This window comes from Lissotriton vulgaris, chromosome 9 (assembly GCF_964263255.1).
Source record: "Lissotriton vulgaris chromosome 9, aLisVul1.2, whole genome shotgun sequence".
Classification (NCBI taxonomy): Eukaryota; Metazoa; Chordata; class Amphibia; order Caudata; family Salamandridae; genus Lissotriton; species Lissotriton vulgaris.
The window spans coordinates 468,938,168-468,946,093 of NC_141697.1; the positions used below are offsets into that span (position 1 = coordinate 468,938,168).

General features: G+C 44.4%; 1 long non-coding RNA gene across 1 annotated transcript; it reads right to left on the reverse strand.

Moving 5' to 3' along the window:
* Nucleotides 1–564: 564 nt before the first annotated feature.
* Nucleotides 565–1,074, reverse strand: LOC147690283 (uncharacterized). The gene is made up of 3 exons (XR_015299783.1): nucleotides 1,008–1,074; nucleotides 848–904; nucleotides 565–750 (listed from the first exon to the last, which is right to left on the reverse strand). It is a non-coding gene; the product is annotated as an uncharacterized LOC147690283 (long non-coding RNA).
* Between the last annotated feature and the right edge of the window lie 6,852 nt (nucleotides 1,075–7,926).

Consider the following 7,926-nt stretch of genomic DNA (forward strand, 5'->3'; position numbering starts at 1 on the left):
GAAATCATACTATTGGTATGATATTGTGGTGAGGGTCACACGTGTAAGTACTCACCATTCACATTCCACATGCAGGTGAGAAATGTGATGCCATCCCAGTTTCAGTCTGTAGAACAGTGAAGGTTTTGGATCCTACGTCTGCCCAGCCCGGATCTCAACAATGGGGAAAACAGAACAGGGTGGCTGGACAGGATAATTATCAACAACACCTTTCAGCCACGTAGTCCAAGAAATACCATGCGGCCTCTGGGAAAGAATCCCAAATCAAATTTATTTTCTACTGAGACTCAAATTTTTAAGAAATCTAAGGCATGAACACAAACAAAACAATTGTTATGACAGTGAATACATGATGGCAATATCTACAAATTTACAGAATTTACAATACATACAAAGGTGAATGAGGCCACATTAGTGAATGAGACACACAAAAAACAATACAAAATTCAGTGAACAATATTAATTGCAATTATATACAGTGCAAGACTTTGAAGTGTAAAGCAAATGTGAACCAGTCCTACAGACTGTGAAACCATGGGACAGGCGGGGAGGTGGAATGGAATGCCTGCCTGTCAACCAAGCCTGTGGTTAATTTATTTACAGCGGGTTGCACAACTAGGGTCCAACGGAATCGGTGTAATTGTGTCCTAGTGGCACCCTTGGAGGTTTACCACAGGGTGGAGGTGTCGACGCGTTTCGAACCGGGGTTGTTCCAGGTTCTCTTCAGGACAGGGACTGGGGATAATGATTCTGTAACAGATATACAAGGTGGGTGTCAGATATGAGTTTTCAGGACAATATTATACAAGACTCTGACTCCAAAGGACAAGGGAGGGGGGTAGATTACCTGCTCAATGGCGTAAGAATGGCCGTAATACCGGTAACGCTCGACCGGGCAGGGTTTCTGAAAAAACAAATGGAAAGCTTAGCGCGGTGGCAAGCCAGGGAGGCTGAAAGAGGTGCCATATGGTGTGGGGCCATGGTAGAAACTTTTTAACTGATCCTACCTGTGCTTCAACCAGCTATTGGGCTGGAAATAGGGGTGCCCACGAAGCGGTGCACAAACGGTGCTCACATGTTCAAACGTCTGAGGGTGGGAACTGCAGGACCACAGAAAAACACGGTGCCCAGAGTTACTATCATTAGCCCATATGTCATGGAAAATCCCCATCGACCCACAAGGAGAGTTTCCTACCTGAAATCCCAGCCAAAGGAAAGAATATCTGTAGTTTTTTGACAAGTCCGTGTCAGTAAGGGGTTAATGGTTCGCGCTGACCTGAAAAGAGGGAAGCGCGAGCTTCGATTAGTAATTGTCACCAACGGGGCATACCGTCACCGGGGAGGAGGGGGGGGAAGGGGGGAGGAAGCGCGAGGCTCGTCCGGAGGGCGCAAGGCACTTACTTTCAATTCGGAATTAATCCGGCGTTCTCGAGCAGCAACACAGGCTCGAAGTAAAGTGCCGCGCTGGGACGCATAGTTAATGAGCTCACCTGATCGAGGTGTTGGGGGGTGTGTCTGCGGAGGATTGTCCACGAGAATGCTGGACTTTGTAGTTGTTACATATCGGTAGCGAGGAGTCTCAATGCGAGTGGGGGCATATGTGTGGAAAGTGCAGCAGTGAATGCAGTGTCACAATTGGCAAAAGGGCTATCCTGTGGATGCACTAAGTAGACAGTCCACATCTCACAACTGACTAGGTTAGCCATATGAGGAGCTCACCCTCCTATTTGGCCTCAAACAGTACTAGCTATTATTTGGACACATGACAGCCCTTACCTTGTCACCTTAGTGAGTGAATGTTGTGTCACGTACTTGACTGTGCCCTCTGTACCACGTGATGCAATGCAATGGGCATGAACGTAAAGTTGTTTGAAATCAGACACTTCTCACCTGAGAAATCTTCGTGGATTGCTAACTTGTGCAAATATACACCAATGTAAGATCGTGAAGCTCCTCTCATGTTCTTAGGAATTAGGATCAATGCCTCTGTTTGTTACCCGCTTTCAGAGGCACTGTGTCTCTTATCACTATCATGTCAATAGACCCGATTCAAGGGGGAGACTCCCGATTTTTAAAGCCAAAAAGCCAATGAGTAAAATACATTCTCAAAATCTCTAGTGGCGGCTGGCACAGATTAGGGGTGGGAGAGCAGAGGGCGGGGGCTGGCGGAGAAGAGGTAAAAAAAAAAGTACCTCCTCGCCACGTCTCGCTGCTCTCTCCACCGGTGTCTCCCCCTGAACAGGAACAAAGCACACAGGCCCCCCTGAGCCAATCACAATGCTGCTGAGCACCATGGTTCGGTGCTCAGACAGGGAACTGGGGGCCTGGCCATGTTCTCCACACAGGGTGTAATGCAGCCTGGGTGGAGAACATGCAAAGTGTGCATGACTGTTTGACTGGCCCTGGACAGCTGGCCAAACATTCATGCGCACTTAGGGAGTCAGCAGAGCAGCCCCACCCCGCCTGCAAAGCTGCCGCAACAAGGACAATTAAAATGAATAACTGAGAGTTATTATCCTATTATTTTTCCTTTATTTATACTGCTTAAAAGCAGTGGGGCCAGTGAAAATCTCCCACTTCCTTGTGCTAGTTTTTTGGCATGTATGGTCTCGCCCCCATAAAATGCTATTTTTGCTGCCCCGCAGAAACCCTTGAATCTGCTTATTCTGCTGTTGTAAGGTATCACCTTTCATCACCAGCAGCCAAATTATATTTTCTATCACTCTTTTGTAGTCTGCATATTTAATTATTAACGATCACCGTGATTACACTCATTAGCCAGGACACTGCAGAGATGGTTTATATCCAACATTAAAAACCGTCCCTATTCAATAACAGGGATCCTGCTAATGCGAGACCTCTGTTCCTCGCAGACAGAAAGTGAAGAATAGGACATTCTGCCACACACGCTGAATCCCTATTGGTTCGTTCAGAAACGAAATAGATATGGAAAGCGGTTTTATTATGCAGGAGAAAGACGCCTCACGTACACCAATGTGCCTCTGAAAAAAGCCTAATAGCTTGCCGACTACAAAAATGGAATTGCTATTTCACAGTAATTCAATTTCGGGGGAATTATTTAGAATTCAAGTTAAACTATTCATCAAACTCTATTTTATCTAGTTAAGCAGGTGAATGCAAGGCATGGACCAAAAAAATGATAATCGAATGAGTATACTAGAGTGAATTTCGAAAAACCATTTTGAGCTAAACTGAACAAGGCTTAGGTCTGCATGAAAATGTAATGTTCTGTTCTAGGTCAGAATTGTTTCTCAGGAACCTCAGAAACAGCTATGGTTTCGCTCTCTTCATGTGAGTAGAAACTAAATGAACGGCAGAGGAAAGAATAAAAACGTCTCAAAGCAAAGGTGCTGATTGCTCTGTAGAAAGGGTCCCAAATTACTAGAGCATTTTGTGCTACATGTAAATGTGGGTGTACTTGTAAAGCGCACTGTGACTCCTAGGAGTATCCTGGCACTGAAGACCGCTGGGGAACCCGTCCTGGTTTTCCCTGTGAGATGGTCCCTTTCTGGGTATCTCCAAGGTGAAACCAGGCATCCCCAGCGTTTTTGGGGGGCCGTTGTAGAGATGAGGCAAGCTTAATGCCCAGAATAGCTGAGTGTGTTCCCTGGTTAGAGTAGGCACCGAGGCGAGAATTATGGAGTCCGTTTGACCCTGGTCCACGACCCTGCCGCATCAGGAATTGAACCCTGGTCCCTGGCTGTTCTCTGCTTACGGGTCTGCCGCCTCTAACCAGTGAGCCACACCACATACATCTGCCTGTGGCTGCTGTTTCATCCATTCTCAGAAGCTGATCTTATGAAGCATACAGTCAATTACAGGATATGTAGCATGCTGTGCCAGGCCCAGTTGCAGGTGGTGGGCACTGGCACACATGTTTGTAGACTTGGGTATATTTTTCATCATCAGTCTCTGGCACACAGTGGGAGAAAGAAGACAATTGAGATTATAGGGGAAATTGTAACATAGGAAAAAAGTGGTGTAGTCAGTTGTGCAGCAGCTGCACCCTCGTTGTGAGTAGCTAATTTGACCCCATTTACATGTTGTTTTCATGCCCAAACTTGAGGATGCAAAAGGAGGTGAATTTCCTCACTTGCAGAAAGCAATGGACGATCTTTAAAATTATGCAGCACAGCGTGTTCCGATGCAAGCGACGCATTCCATGTAGAGGCTGAATTCAGCCTATTGTGCTTGATAACAAACACTTTGCACTGGGAGCAACAAATAAAATGAAAACATCCAGATGCTAAGTGGGTTGTTTTGCTTCATGAGAAAAAATAATAAAAAGAGCTTGCAAGTGTGAGAAAAACTGGATGTGTGGAGGGGATAAAAGAACAAGCATGGGCAAATTCAATAGGTCTCGCTTTTGCGAGAGTTAAAGCTATTGCCGTTTTACCCATTTGTTATGGAGTGGAGTGTATGTATGTGGTGTGGAGTGGAATTACATAGGTTGGACTGAAATTGATAGACAATGTCTTTTACCCATGTGTTATGGAGTGGAGTGGATGCATGTGGTGTGGAGTGGAATTTTGTGGGTTTGATTGGAATTGCTAGTTGTGGAATTGTGTAGCGTGAATTGTGTGGTGTGAAGTGGATTTGTGTCATGGAATTATGTGGCATGGGTTGCTGTGGAATTATGTGGATAGTAATTATGTGGTTTTGAGTGTACTGGAATTATGTGGAGTGGGATTGTGTGTCATGGAGTGTAATTATGTGGAATGGTATTTTGTTTTGTGGAGTGGTATGTGGTGGAGTTTAATTATGTGGTGTGCTGTTGAATTTTGTGGTAATATGTGGAGTTATGTGGTGTGGAGTGGATGTATGTGGTGTATTTTGTAATTGTGTTGTTGAGATGAATGATGAAGTTTGGTGTTGAATTTTGTGATGTGGAATGGAAATGGGTGAAGTTGAACTGTGTGCCCTGAAACTGAGTGGAGTTGAGTGGAATTATGCTGATTTGAATTATGTGGCATGGTCTACAGTAGATTTATGTGGATTAGTGCTATGTTACATAGAGTGGTTGTATGTGGAATACATCGATGTGGTATTGACTGTAATTATATGGAGTTGAATCATGTTGCTTTGAGTGGTATTATGTGGAGTGTAATTATGTTGGGTGGTGTTGAATTGTGTGGCAGTGAATTCCGTCCTGTGGAATTGTGTGGTGCTGTGTGTCACACTAAACATCCAGGTATGCTAAACAGAATTGGAAGCTTTGGATCAACCTACGGAAAAGTAGATAATTAGCAATCTCCGAGACTTAAAAAAATAAAAAAAAGACCTGACTGTTCGCTAAAACAAACAGGTTATGTGTTCCATGTCATAATAGCTCGTGTGATATGGTGTATTTATTTGGAACGTTTAATCTATTATTATAAAAAATATTTAAGTAAACAAGGAATTTTTCAATATTTATTTTCCTTCAGAGAATGGGAAACATCTTTTGAACATTCTTCTTAATGAAACAAAAAGACCATTCCCCACCAATGAGTATGTATAATTTTATGTTGTTGGAAGAACAGCTTTAACTGTAGTGAGCTGAACATTGGCTGTGTCTTGGTTAAATGACGCCCTCAGCCAGTCTGCACTTGCTGCTGAAGACCATTTTGTATTCAGAGATATTGCTTAGTATTCTTGCACAAACATTTTATAGACATTACAGCTGCTGTCAGGTTATGACCAGACTAGCAGCAGACGGGCACTGATTAGGTTGAATCTATCTGTACTTGGTCCCTGCTCCACACAAAGAAACGGAAATAATTCTAGGCCTGCAGTGACCAGTTACGAGACAGCAAAGAAGTGCCACTCAAGCCAGCAAATTGTAAGCAACAGGCGGGTTCCAAGTGCTCGCAATGCACCTAAAAAAATTGTGAAATCATTCCAAACACTCTGTTGTCAGCTCTTTGGAATACCAACCTAAAACACAAAAAAAAGAATAATGCACTTCCACACATTTTTAGAGATGTCGAAAGTAATGATTATTAAAACAAATAGGCAGAACGTCAGTGTTAAAACAATTACAAGGATTTATCACAGATTCCTTTTTAAGTACCGCCTTCTAATTGTGAAGCTGGCGAAAGGACCGAGGGGGCTCATGAATTAGCTGGATAGTTATAAATGTTCAGTCAGTCAGGCATAAGATGTTTTACATATAAAAACCACTCTGTGCAATTTGTGTGTGGGTGTACAATATTTCAAAGGTAGCCTATGGTGAAAGTGAATTTTATGTAAAGACACTCGGAATCTTGTAAAATGCTAATGAACTGTGGAGGCGGGGCTAAATTCAAAATAGAGCAGTAATGTCTGCAGGCGGGAAGGAGGGTGCAAGCAAAGCACAAGTATTGTCAAAGGGGATGAATGGAGAAAGTGGGGATAAAAGGAATATGCAAGAGTGAACTAAAGAGATAGAAAGTGTGGGTTTATGGTAGATCTTCTTAAGACACACCACTTAATTCATCTTATTTATTTAGTTCTTACACAGACATTAAATAAATACATTTAGAGAAATGTGCAGAGTAGGTGTGAGAGAACAACACTTGACAACTGACAGAAAATTGCAAAGATGCAGAGTCCAGAAATAGAATCAATGCTATAGGTGATGACTCCAGAACGGGATACAGTGCCAGATATGAAACATTTAAATTTGTAACTCGGATCTCAAATGCAGCCTCCAGAACTGGACACAGTACTACAGATGTGGCCCTGAAATCTAAATGAACCCTACAGGATACTATAGATGCCACTTTGAGAGCTTTACACGGTTCAGCAGCCGAGGCCTCCAAAACTAGCATAAAGGCTGTTCTCCAAGTGTACATAAGACAATAGTTAGTTCATTGATTAATTAATTATTTAATGAATACACATGACCCCTCCAAACCTGGATAGAAAGCTGTAGATGTATTGGGTGATTCCATGCCCACATAGTTAGTGATTTGGGGTGTGTGATGCCTCACCCTTAAGTGAGACTAATTATTCCTGATGTCTTTCCACCGGGAGAAGAGAGAAACATCAGTTTATCTCCCTGACAGACAGCCCAAAGCCAGATACTGGTGTTTGCAGAGGGGTCCTATGGAGACGAATGTTATCCCTGACATAGCTGTAGCTGATTTTATAATTGCAGGGACACCTTTATAAAAACAAGCAGGAAGGGGCGTGGCTTGGACGGCAATGTGGACGTCGTCTGAGTCCGTTAGCTCCGCAGTCCCAAGGCCAACAACGGTGAGTTTATGCCAGCCAAACCAGACCGATTTTGCATTGAGAACTAAAATCCAGCATCGGAACATCCACGCAACGAGAGGAACTAAGTAGACTGCTAGGCAGTGGGTTGTGATCGGAAATATCGACCTTCTTGCACTCCGGACACGAGAAGATCGCGAGCCAAGATGGCGACCAAGTGCCTGCGGCGGGAGTCATAGACCAAACGCCTCAAGCGGAGGCAAAGAAAGGAGGTGAGCCCCGGGCAACAGCGACCCCCCCCTCCCCCCCGGGTAGCACTCGCCAACAGTGCTCCTTGCCAACCCACTGCCCTGCACCGGCATAACAGAGCGCCTCAGGGAAAGCGAAACCGAAACTTGGCAAGCGACGCCATTGATCAACATAAGACGCTAGGGGGAAGGAGGCGAAGGGAAGCATAAGCTGCATCGGGGGGCTCCTACGAACAACTGCGGTGCAATTAGCCACAACACCTACCGGGGGGTAACGCACGCCGTAACAAACCATCCTGAAAGTGTCATAACAAATTCTCCTGAAATCGGCAGAAGCAAAAGTGGAACCACTATCGAGCACAAGGGCGCCGCCATCACCGGAAGTGCCCTCAGAGATAAACAAGAAAAGGGAAACGTAAACAAAGGCAAGTGGGAGGAGCCCACAACTCACAGCTACGAGGGAATAGTGCAACAGCCCATT